This window comes from Crocuta crocuta, unplaced genomic scaffold, assembly GCF_008692635.1.
Source record: "Crocuta crocuta isolate KB4526 unplaced genomic scaffold, BGI_CrCroc_1.0 scaffold94, whole genome shotgun sequence".
NCBI classification, from domain to species: Eukaryota; Metazoa; Chordata; class Mammalia; order Carnivora; family Hyaenidae; genus Crocuta; species Crocuta crocuta.
This window is the reverse complement of record NW_027530180.1, coordinates 1,284,777-1,298,558: the sequence shown is the minus strand read 5'-3', so window position 1 is coordinate 1,298,558 and position 13,782 is coordinate 1,284,777. Positions and strand designations below refer to the sequence as shown.

The following is a 13,782-nucleotide window of genomic DNA, read 5'->3' as shown; positions in this document are numbered from 1 at the left end:
TATATACTTCTAAGAGAAAAAAGCAGAATAGAAAATTCAGTCTGTATTTATCACTATATATGACTCTTCTTTTTGTTTCAATACAGGCTCTTTTAAGTAAAAAATTCTTTGTATTTGTGGCATTCTTTGTATTGTATGGTAAATAAATGGGACAAAATTATGAAAATGATAAATCTTTAAGAATTTTTTTAATATTTATTTATTTTTGAAAGAGAGAGACAGAGCACAGGTGAGGGAGGGGGACAGAGAGAGAGAATGAGACACAGAATCCGAAGCAGGCTCCAGGCTCTGAGTTGTTAGCACAGAGCCCGATGCGGGGCTTGAACTCAAAAATCGTGAGATCATGACCAGAGCTGAAGTCGGACTCTTAACCGACTGAGCCACCCAGGCACCCCAAAAATGCAAAATCTGTTAACTCATACATGATTTTTCATGGGGTGATTATGTTTGATGCTATCAAGTAACAATAGTATATGCATAATATGCTATAATATATGGTATAATAAAAACAATTATAATTATATGTTAATTATAATTATAATAATATAATAACAAAGTAATTGCAAAAAAAAGTCAATACCATTCTCCTTTTCTCTCTCCTATCCCACTTTATCTACATGAGATACTCGATGAATGAGCATTATAGGGTTATACCCTTGAATTTTACTTTTCCTGATAAAAATGTTTGTACAGCATACCAAACATAAGTATCCATGTTATAAGACTATAATTGGAGAATGAAAAAACAAAGATTAAATATTGATAAGATTTGTATCAACCATTGTCCAATCAGGAGACAGAAACAACAGCAATAATTTTTGGTGTGGAGCATCAATATTAAAGTTTATTAACTGGAAACAGGTAGTTAACTACTAAAGGAGGTTAAAAAAAACCCTTAAGGAATGCAAAAATAGAAACAATGGAAAATAGAATGAAGCAGGCCTAAGAAAAAAATAAAGAATGAATGAACAACTTGGAAGCCGGTCTTCCCTGAGGCTGAATTCAGACCTCATCAGCGAGGCGGTGGCTGCCACACATATCTGCAGCCTTCCCAGGGTGAAGAAATGTACTGAAGGACACATGCCACAGAGACCCATGAGAAGTGAGCAGTTGATGGCAGAGAAACTCAGTGGAGGGTCCTGGTCGTCCAGGGTGATTGTCAGTGTCACTGAAGTGGGGCTGGCAGCCACACCACAGGAAAAAGCCCTGTGACATCAGGAAAAGACACCCTCCCTCTAGCTTTGTCCATGGAAAGGTCTTTCAGTACCTTCTATTGACAAAGCCTACCACTGTCTCAGCTGGCATGGGAAAAATATTTACAAGCTCCAACTAAAATATCACAATGTCGGTCAAAGAAGGGTCCATTTGGTATCTAGAAGGAATGAATTGACAAGTGGCTCTGTCTACCCCTTTGGTTCTTTAGATTCCATGTGTTCCCTTCCTCATGCACTTAAACTTCCACATGGCAGTTAAACACTCATGTTTTCACCTGACAAGATGCAGCTATCCTTCCTACAAGTGAGGTTCTTACCCTTTCTCCCAAATGAGGAGAACCACCATTCCAAGAGTAATTGTATCTGTCATCCACCATTCTAATGACTCCTTGAATTCAGCCACCTTCCAATGAAAGTCCTGCTACCTAAAGACTGATTTGTAAAGTTAACATCCAATGAGGATGAATCCATGACTCCTTCATGATGGAACAAATCTATTTTCATCAACCTGCAGCCAGGTAGCTGGTAGTTCCTCCTAGAGAATCATTCCATATCTGGGACAAAAGCATTTCTCTCTGTTGTTGGGACATTAGACAGCAGTGGTAGCTACATCAGCCGTGGTAAGAAATGTGTGTGACTGAGCCCGGGAATGGTCTCCATCTTTATCACCATGGACACTGCTGGGCTGGAGGAAGATACTGACTGACATCCACAGAGCACGCCACTGTCCACCTGATTATTGAGGGGCTCTTCGGTGGTGTGTACCCTTTAATGAATATTCACCTGAAATGCCATGGTATGCGGCCTTCCAAAATAGGTCCTCATGATGCCTGGGTATTTATATCCTTGTGTAAACCCCTCTTCTTGAGTGTGGGCCGGACTTGGTGACTTACTTCTCAGAAATGAAATATATCAAAAACGATGATATGCCACTTCCAAGATTAGGTTATAAAGATTGACTTCTCTCTTGCTGGCATTCTCTCCTTCTCATTCTTGCACTGATGGAGAGGGCTACCTGGTAAGCAATGAAGGGTGGCCTGTGGCCAAAAGCCAGTGAGGAACTGAGGCCTTTGGGTTCAGAAACTGAATCTTCCCAGCAATCATGTGAGTGACTTCTAACTGGATGCTTTCCTGGTTGAGACTTCATTTGAGTCTGTCACCTTTGCTGACACCTTGGTTGCAGCCTTATGAGACTATGAAGCAGGGGACCCAGCTAAGCCATTACTGGATTATTGTTTTCAGCTAACAATAATTATCCGAACTTTGGGGACGGGTCATTAATTATGCAGTACTAGATAACTAATACAAAGGATGTTTGAGGGATATACCTACACACCTCTTTCCAAGTCTTCCTTGTTCACTAGTCTTTCAATTCTGTCCTTTCTACACCCTTTACCATTCAACAAATCCATTATCTACACCTTGTGAAATAATGATAGATTCATACTTCAGGTTAGAAGAAGGCAGACCTGTTTTCTTTCAAATACCATAAAAGATGTCTGAGAAATCAGAGACTTAAGATTAAATTTTACTCTAATTTTTGAGGATATACCATTTGGCTGTGCTGAGTGTTGTATGATATAAACATAGTCATTTCATCTTTAAGAAGCTTTACATACATGAAGATCAGAAATCTTATTTTCTGTCACTGTAAACATGGACATGATTTTTTATCTTTATCAAGCAATTTGCTTTCCGGGATGTAAGGATTAATATCATCAAAGGCTGATCTCCAATAGGCTACTTTATTCCCATATTTTGGGATATTGCCTATAGGAGAAGATCCCCAAAATGTTTATAATCTACTTAAACCTCTCTTCTAATCTCCAGGATCAAATTTCCAACTTTCTCATTAAAACTTCATTAAGAATTCCATCACACAGTTAACAAGTCCAAAATAATTCCTTCCCTCTACCTTCTGCATAGCACTCCCTTCATCTTCCAGCTTTTTCTGGTCAATTGTTCTTTTTCATGTTTTTCCATAAATGGTAAGTGGCCCCATCTTTCTACTAGTCTTTTTTAAAATGTTTATTATTTATTTATTTTGAGAAAGAGAGAGAGAGACAGAGAATGCATACCCACAGAGAGGGGAGGAGCAGAGAGTGGGGAGAGAAAGAATCCCAAGCAGACTCCACACTATCAACGAGTAGGCCAACAAGGTGCTCGATCTCACGACCGCATGATCACAACCTGAGCCTGTAGCAAGAATCAAACACTCAACCAACAAAGCCACCCAGGCACCCCTCTCTTTCTGAACAGAAATTCAAAATTACTCTCTTCAAGAAAAAAACACATACTGGGGCGCCTGGGTGGCTCAGTCGGTTAAGCGTCCGACTTCGGCTCAGGTCATGTTCTCATGGTCTGTGGGTTCAGGCCCCACATCGGGCTCTGTGCTGACAGCTCAGAGCCTGGAATCTGTTTCAGATTCTGTGTATCCCTCTCTCTCTTCCTCTCTGCTGCTCATGCTCTGTCTCTCTCTGTCTCAAAAATAAATAAACGTTAAAGAAATTTAAAAAAAAGAAAAGAAAAAACATATACTTCTGTGTCTTCATTTTTTAAATTTAATTAATTAGTTATTTTTCTCTGGTGCTTTCTCCTTAACCAGAACTATCCCTTCTCCTCATTTTACTCTCAGGATAGCCTTCAAAAACTAGCTTCAGTGGGGACACATGGGGGGTTCAGTCAATTAAGTGTCTGACTTCGGCTCAGGTTACGATCTCACAGTTCATGAGTTCGAGCCCAGCATCGGGCTCTGTGCTGACAGCTTGGAGCCTGGAGCCTGCTTTGAATTCTGTGTCTCCTTCTCTCTCTGCCCCTCCCTGCTCACACGCTCTTTCTCTCTCTCAAAAATAAATAAGCATTAAAAAAAAAAAAGAATGCACATTTCTTATTAAAAAAAAACTATCTACAATGTCACATTCTCAGTGAGGCCTTCTCTAATTTCCCCCTTCTGGAAAGGACAATCAATTCCTCCTTATGGACTTGCACTAGACTTTGTCTGAACACCACTTTGCTGTTATTACAGTACTCTATTTTACACTGCCTTTTCTAAAGTGTGTTCTGAAGAATGCTTATCCCTTGAAGACATCCACATCAGGGTGATGGAAGTCTAGAGAATTTTGTGTGCTGTTGTCTGTCTTAGAATTTCCTGATTTACATGAGCTTGCTGAAGGTTCTGAAGCACCTGCAATAAAGAAACAGATTCAGTCTTAATTTACCTTGTTTTATTGTTTTTTATTTCTTACTTACTATTCTTTTGCAGAACACTTTTGCCCAATAGACTATGTGCTTTCTCATTTTTGTATTTCTTGGTGTCATGCATTATGGTTACTTGCTGATTATTGGAAATGCCATACATCCGTCCACACTCCAAGGCAGGCACATCTCAGACATGTTGGGTGATATTTTCTTCTAGGCAACTCCTCTAGACCTTGAACAAGACCATCAGGAAGTAAAGAAAATAAATGATTAAACTACCACCAGAGGGAGCTGACTGAGAAGCTGGAACTGCTTGAGGCCACAATTAGTGGAAAAAGTGAGGAAGATGAATAAACTACACCACAAGATTTTAAATGGAGCAATGATCAACTCTTGGAAATATTATCAGTGGCTTGATGAATGCAGATGTAAAAACTGGTGAGATACACTATTTAAATGAAATGAGAGCATTCGTCGTGTTGAATGAAATTCAGATGAGTCAGCCCAGTCCGAAAAGCATCAGCCCCTGCAGATGGTCCATCTATACAACTTGCGATGACACAATTTGCCATGATGTGGTTGATAGCGGCATAGACCATATACTTCTATATTGTAAGAAATTACATCTACATTTACATGAGTCAGTATGCTACTGATCTAGCTTCCAAGGTGGTGAGGAGGGGTCATCTCCCCCTGAGATTCAATTAATGAATTTAGTGACCACTTGGCTCTGGTCACTTGTTCCTTCAGTGCATCCTTCGGAAACACAACACGGAGACATCAAAAGTGTTGTCATCGGTTTCATGTCATCAAAAACATTTCATTTGGAGACAGCCCTAACCAAGCAGTTCTAAGCAGCTTTCTTCCAAAAAAATGAACAGAGATAAATGTTGCAACTTATTTTATTATGTGAAATTTCTTGTGAGGAACATCTGTGTAAACAAAGCAGCATTATGCATACACTTTTGCCCTCAGACTTGAGGCTGACAGTACCTTCATTGTCCATTATTCAATCCTAATGATGCTCTCGGCACGCAGGGTTCCAATATGAAGACATATTTTGTGGTATTTTGACCCATTTGTGTTTATCATCTTATCTTTCTAAGCTGTAAAAACAAACTGATATCAGAATGGTTTCCTGCATCTGTGTCAGCTTCAGACTTCAATTCTGTAAGTGAAAAGATGATCTATAAACATTAGGAAAAAGTAAAAACATTTAAAAAAAATTTAAGGGGCGCCTGGGTGGCTCAGTTGGTTAAGTATCCGACTTAGGCTTGGGTCATGATCTCGCGGTTCGTGGTTTAGGGCCCCGCGTGGGGCTCTGTGCTGACACTTGGAGCCTGGAGCCTGCTTCAGATTCTGTCTCCTCCCCTCTCTCTGCCCTTCCCCACTCACACTCTGTGTGTATGTCTCTCTCAAAAATAAATAAAAGCTTTAAAAATTTAGGAAAAAATGACATTTGACTATGGGACTTATACCTCCAAAGTATCAAAAGCAGAAATTTGTTTGCAGAGATTGAAATAAGGTCATTTCCTTACACGTGAGTTCTTCCATCCTGCAGTGATTGATCAGAAGAGCTACTAGGTTTAATCATCGTAGTGAAATAGGCCATCAGCCAGCCTTCAATGAACTGACAGCTAAATTTCTTAAGGAAAATGTTTAACCTAATATTGGCTGGTTGCTAACTATACTTCCTCTCTCCTTTGCTTCTCATGGAAGAAGTGGATTAAGCCCTAATTAAAATTGTAAAAACTGTATAGATGTATTTCATATTTGAATCTGAATGTTGACTTGGCACTGAAATGGAATATAATAAAGCAATTAGAAGGATTTAACTTTGAATATTCTTTATTGATCATTCAATTTAAATCATTTCTCTTGGAATTTATTCCTTCACATATAATTTTAGTCTCATAAATTCAGAATCAAAGGAAACATGACAACATAAACGATACAGTCTGTGTTTTCTATATATAAATATAAGTTCACTATGTTTTGTAAGAACTCATTAACTCTACTACATTTACAGATTCTGGAAAGGGTTTTTTTTTTTCTTTTTAATAGGTTTTTTTTTTGGACCAGAAAAATTGAGCACAAAGTACAGAGAATTTTCATGTATTCCTCTGCCACCACAGTTTAACCTAACACCTTTAAAAAAAAAAGTTTATTTATTTTGAGAGAGAGCATGGGAGGGAGGGGTGAGACAGTGAGAGAAGGAGGAAGAGAATCTCAAGCAGGCTCTGCACAGTCAGCACAGAGCCCAACATGGGGCTTGATCTCATGAACTGTGAGATCATGAACTGAAATCGAGTCAGACACTTTACCAAGTGAGAAACCCAGGCACCCCCCACCCCCATTATTAACATCTTGAATTAGGGTGGTACATTTGTTGCAAATGATTATCCATTTTAATGCCACCCAGGCAGCAAAAATGAAATAAAAGGGGTGCCTGGGTGGCTCAGTCGGTTAAGCAGCCGACTTCAGCTTAGGTCATGATCTCACAGCTTGTGGGTTTGAGCCCCGCAATGGGCTCTGTGCTGAGAGCTCAGAGCCTGGAGCCTGCTTCGGATTCTATGTCCCCCTCTCTCTCTGCCTCTCCCCCACTTTACTCTGTTTCTCTTTCTCTCTCTAAACTGAATAAACAGTAAAAAAAAATTTTTTTTAATGAGGTAAAAAATTAGGCAAAAATCTAATAAAGTATGCATAAGATTTATATGAGGAAAACGACCAAATTTTGATATAGTAAATCAAAGGACTAAAAAAATGGAGACATCTTTCATGGTTATGCATAGGAAGACTCAAGATTGTCAAGATGTCAGTTTTTCCCAATTTAGGCTATATATTTAATGCAATTGTTAAAGTAAACCAATTATCAGCAAATAAAGCCCATAGTTTAATTAGGAACCACTTTTTGTGTTGTATAATTCTTTGGGCCTTGACAAAGACATGAAATCATGTATACATAGTTATAGGATCATACAGAATAGTTTCACTGCCTTACAAATTTCCTGTACCCCACCTATTCATGCCTCTCAGCCTCTCTCTCTCCAAACCCTGGAGGATCTCTGATCTTTTTACTGTTTCTATTATTTTGTCTCTTCCAGAACATCATATAGTTAGCATCATATAGTACAGAGCATTTCTACCTAGGTTCTTTTACTAAAAAATATTCACAGAAGTTTTCCCCATGCCTTCTCATGGCTTGGTACCTCATTTCTTTTTAACACTGAATACTATTCCACTGAATACTATCCACACTGTCTGGACATGTGGACTCGTTCATGTATCCATTCACTTGCAGAAGGACATCTTGGTTGCTGCCAATTTTTGGCAATTACAAGTAAAGCTGTTATGAACACGCATGTGCAGGTTTTTGTGTGAACATACATTTTCTTTTTTTTCTTGTAAAACCTTTCAAACTTTTATTTATATTTTATTTATTTTTGAATATAATTTATTGTTAAGTTGGTTTCCATATAACACCCAGAGCTCATCCCAACAAGTGCCCTCCTCCATGCCCATCACCCACTTTCCCCTCTCCCCCACCCCCATCAGCTCTCAGTTTGATCTCAGTATTTAACAGTCTCTTATGGTTTCCCTCTCTCCCTCTCCTTACCTATTTTTTTTCTACCCTTTTCTTCCCCTATGGTCCTCTGTTAAGTTTCTCCTATTCCACATATGAGTGAAAACATATGGTATCTCTCTTTCTCTGCCTGACTTATTTCACTCAGCATTATACCCTTGAGTTCCATCCACACTACTACAAATGGCCAGATTTCATTCTTTCTCATTGCCATATAGTATTCCATTGTATAGATAAACCATATCTTCCTGATCCATTCGTCAGTTGATGGACACTTAGGCTCTTTCCATGATTTGGCGATTGTTGAGAGTGCTGCTATGAACATTGGGGTACATGTGCCCCTATGCATCAACACGCCTGTGTCCGTTGGGTAAATTCCTAGCAGTGCTATTGCTGGGTCATAGGGAAATTCTATTGTTAATTTTTTGAGGAACCTCCACACTGTTTTCCAAAGGGGCTGCACCAGTTTACATTCCCACCAACAGTGTAGGGGGAGGGTGCCCATTTCTCCACATCCTCGCTGCCATCTAGAGTCTTCTGATTTGTTCATTTTAGCCACTCTGACCAGTGTGAGGTGGTATCTCAGGGTGGTTTTGATTTGTATTTCCCTGATGATGACGGGAGCTGAGCATCATTTCATGTATCTGTTGGCCATGTGGATGTCCTCTTTGGAGAAGTGTCTGTTCATGTCTTCTGTCCATTTCTTCACTGAATTATTTGTTTTTCAGGTGTGGAGTTTGGTGTGTTCCTTATAAATTTTGGATGCCAGCCCTTTATCTGATATGAACATACATTTTCAACTCATTTGGCTAAATACCTAGGAGTGTGGTTGCTGGGTTGTATACTAAGACTACATTTGGATTTGTATCTGCCAAACTCTTTTTTCCAAAGTGTCTGCATCACTTTGCATCCTCATCAGCAAAGAAGGAGAGTTCCTATGACTCCACCTTCTCCCTAACTATTGGTGCTGTCAATGCTTTACATTTTAACCATGGAACTGGGTTGTAGCTCTCTCATCATTCACGGTGTTGAGCATCTTTGCATATGCTTATTGGCCAACCCTGTGTCTTTTGTGAGGTTTCTGTTTAGTTCCTTTGCCCATTTTTTAAGTTGTTTGTTTTTTTATTCTTGAATTTTAAGAGTTCTTTGTATATGTTGGATACAAGTCCCTTAGGAAGTATGTGCTTTGCAGATATACTCTTCCTATGTGTGGCATGTAATTTCATTCTCTTAACACTATCCTTTTTGCAGAGCATTTAATCAAGTCCAGTTTATCAATTTTTTCTTTATTGGATCAAACTTTTGGTGATGTATCCAAAACCTCATCACCAAACCTAAGGTTACCAAATTTTCTCCTGTATAGAATGTCTAGGAACTTTATGGTTTTTTACATTTTACATTCAGATCTATGATCCATTGGACTTTGTTTTGTGAAGGGTATGAGATCTGTGCTTGTGTCTAGATTCATTTCTTTTTTCTTTTTTTCTTTTCTTTTCTTTTTTTTTTTGCATGTAGATGTCTATTTGTTCAACCACCATTTGTTTAAGAGATTATCCTTTCTCAATTAAACTGTCTTTGTTCCTTTGTCAAAGATCATCTGACTATATTTGTGTGGGTCTGTCTCTGGGATCTGTATTCTATTCTATTGGTCTACTCGTTTGTTCTTCTGCCAATACCACAATGTCTTGATTACTGTAATTTAACAGTAAATCTTAAAGTCAGGAAATGTCAGTGCTCTGACTTTGTTCTTCTATATTGCGTTGGCTATTTTGGGTCTTTGGATTTCTATGTAAACTTCAGAATCACTTTGTTCATATCCACAAAATCACTTGCTGGAATTTTACTTTTACAATCGCATTGAATATATAGATTAAATTGGGACTAACCGACATCTCGACAATATTGAGTCTTCCTATCCATGACCATGAAAGATCTCTCCATTTATTTCGTACTTCTTTGATTTACTATATCAAGTTTTTATAGTTTTCCTCATATAGATCTTATACACACTTTATTAGATTTTTGCCTATTTTTTTATTTCATTTTTGTTGCTAATATAAATGGTGCTATGATTTTTGTTTCAAATCCTAATGTTTCATTGCTAGTATATAGGAAAGAAATTAAATTTTTATACTAAGCTTGAATCCTGCAACCTTGTGATAATCACTTTATTGTTGATTATTTGGGATTTTATACATAGGCAATCATGTCATCTGTGACACAAGACAGTTTTAATTCTTCCTTACCAATCTATATACTTTTTATTTCCCTTTCTTGTCTTATTGTATTACCTAGTATTTCTAGTATGACTTTGAAACAAGAGTGGTGAGACAGAACCAGTCTTAAAGAGAAAACATGCTTTGTTTCCAGTCTTAAAGAGAAAACATATAGCTTGTCATTAAGTATGATATTAACTGGAGGTATTCTGTTAATGTTTCTTATTAAGTTGGTGAAGTTATACTTTATTCCTGCTGTGAGTCTTATCAGGAATGGCTACTGGATTCTGGATTGCTGCATCTATCGATATAATCAGGAGATTTTTCTTCTTCAGTCTGCTGACGTGATATATAATACATTAATTGATTTTCAAATGTTGAATCAAGCTTGCACAACTGGGATAATCCCACTTGGTCATAAGGTATAATTATTTGTATACACTTTTGGATTCAATATGCTAATATTTTGTTGAGGATTTTGCATCTATGTTTATGAGAGATATTGGTATGTTTTCCTTTCTTGTAATGTGTTTGTCTGATTCTAGTATTAGAATAATGCTTTCTCACAGAATGGATTATAAAGGGTTTTCTTTATCTCTATTTTCTGAAAGAGATTGTAGAGAATTGACATAATTTCTATTTTTCTGTTTTGAAATTCATTGATTTAGGCTGTTATTTTCATTATTACTTTTTTCTATTACTTTGTATTTAATATGCTCTTTTTCCCTACTTGCCTGAAGTGAAAATTTACATTATTGATTTTAGATCTTTATCTTTTCTAATATATGTATTCAATGCTATACATTTCCATTTAGGCACTGCTTTTGCTGCATATTTCAAGCTTTGGTAAGCCGTAGTTTCATTTTCATTTAGTTCAAAATATTTAAGATTGAGATTTCTTCTTTGCCCCATATGTTATTTAAAAGTTTGTTTAATCTCCAAATACTTTTGGATTTTCCAGCAATGTGCTAGTGATTCACAGCATAATTCTATTGAGGTCTAAAAGAACCAAACACTAACACCAAAGTAATACATCCTCACTATAAAAACTGTTTTGGAAATTCAGAGAAGTACAAAGAAAATAAAAATTACTGCCAAATTTTTATCTTACCAAAATATTTTTAAATATTTTGATGTACATGTTTCATAATCACACATACTTACACATGATTATGTATATGAAAAGACACATACATACATACTTTTTAATTTGGTGCTATGCTGTATAGAAAACTTTAGATATTAACTCCTGCTTCCTTATGACAAAGCTTCTTATATCATACAAACCCTTGCTATTATGAGCTACCAGAGAAGTTAAGAAAGAAAGCCAACAGCTGTTTGAAGAAATTGGGGAGTAACCAAGAGAGCTGGGATTGAGGGACCAGATTGAAGTAGAGAGAGGGAGAAGGGTAGGAAACACAGAAACGAGCATGAAGGTCTAACAAACATTTAATTGGAGTGCCAGTAGGAGCAAAGAGAGAGAATTGGGCAGAATGGTGACTGAAAGAGTGAATACTGATGGGTTTCCAAAATTGGAAAAAAAAAAATCAAGTCACAGATGTAGAAGCTTTACAAAATCCAAACCTGCATAAATGGAAAGAAAACCACTCCTAGCCATCTTAGTTTGTCTGCCAAAAGACAAAATCAAAGACATAATTTAAGAACAGTTCTAGAAAAAAAGGCAAAGAAACCTAAAGAGCTATAGTAAGACAGGAAACCACTTTTCCAACGGAAACAACGAGGGCAAAAAGAAACTGTCATCAAAACTGCTGAAATGAAAAACCTGAAAATCTAGAATTTCATATCAATTTTTATTTCAGCAGTTTAAATAAAAACATGTAGAACTAATCAGTTAATGAAGTGTGGGAAACTGAATAATAAAAGAATTAATTTTAATCCAAAAGAACATAAGAAGGGGGGATGAAAACAAGAGAAACTGAGAACAAAGAATAACATAGGTGGCAAACCCAAATATTAATATTAAAACCATCATGAACTAAATATTCCAATTCAATGACAAATATTGTCAGTTTGGATCAAAAAACCTTTATTATGTTTATATGGGACACATTTTAAACATTAGGACATAGAGAGTTTAAAGTAAAAAGATTTAAGAAAAGATATTCTTTGATAATACTAAGAGAAATAGCTGTAATACTAATAAACAAAAGAGACTATCTACAACAAGTAGTAACCCAGTTAAAGAAAGATATTTTATAATGATAAAAGAGTCCATGCCACTGGAAAAGATAACAATCTTAAATTGATGTGCACCTTTAAAAAAATGGCTCAGGGACGCCTGGGTGGCTCAGTCGGTTAAGCGTCTGATTTTGGCTCAGGTCATGATCTCACAGTTCATGGGTTTGAGCCCCGCATCAGGCTCTGTGCTGACAGCTCAGAGCCTGGAGCCTGTTTTGGAGTCTATGTCTCCCTCTGTCTCTGCGCCTCCCCTGCTCATGCTGTCTCTCTCTCAGAAGTAAATAAAACATTAAAAAATTTTAAAAAATTAAAAAATAAAAAATGGCTCAAATTATGTAGTAAAAAATTAAAAGCATACAGAAACATATATTCATTGACTGGTGGTTTTTTTATACAATATCTGTCAGTAACTGATAAAGCAATCAGATAAAGATACCAATAGAGAGAGAAGATTTAAGGAACATAATGATAAATTTGACTAGTTGACACTAGTTTGGCATGCAATGAATGCAGCATACACATTATTCTCAAGCATACACAGAAGAATTTGGAAAAATAGCCATATACTGGGCAATATTTCAACAAATACCCATGAACTGAAATCACCTTGAGAATGTACTCTGTCCACAGTGTAATTAAGCTAGAAATTAATAACTTAAAAAACTGGAAAATCTCCAAATATTTGAAAACGAAGCAACTACATACATATATATGTATACATCCACATATATACATACACACAGATATACATGTATGTATAATCTGTGTATTATACATATGTTTTATATATATTATGTATAACCTTTTTTTGTTTCTTTCACTTAGCATTAGATAGTGCTTTCTCAGATATTTTGCCCCATGGACATAGTCTGACTTTCCTGTCATTTTCTTCACACAAAGTGTGAAACCGCAGGGAGTCTAATTATGCAAAGACTAGTAAAAAGAGAATGAGCGAGCACTGGGTGTTATATGGAAACCAACTTGACAGTAAACTATTTGTAAAAAAAAAATTATCTTCCTTACTTAAAAAATAAATAATATTAAATTTAAAAAAAAAGGAATGAGTGGGTAAAGAAAGCCCTTGTATTCCTGCATCCAGAGACTTTTTTCCACTGGCTACGTCCAGCCTCCTCCTCAGTATCTTGGCTTCTCTAAAAATGCCTCACAAGAGACCACAAATGCACCTTATTTGGACTGTTGCTTGCTTTTGTGGGAAGGAAATTTGTTTGAGGGAAGCAGGGGAGAGTCCCGTGTTTTAATTTGCTGCTCTCCCGAAGGGAAGGTGGGGAAGCAATCGGAAGCAGAGAGAGCCAGTACTGGGTTGGTTTCATCCGGTCCCGGAAGGTGCGGTGCCTCGGGCGAGTTCTCCTCT

At 37.1% G+C, this 13,782-nt stretch overlaps 1 protein-coding gene across 1 annotated transcript in view; it reads left to right on the top strand.

Moving 5' to 3' along the window:
* Positions 1–13,782, top strand: part of NPBWR1 (neuropeptides B and W receptor 1) — a 23,507-nt gene that overhangs the window by 8,041 nt on the left and 1,684 nt on the right. The window lies entirely within an intron of this gene.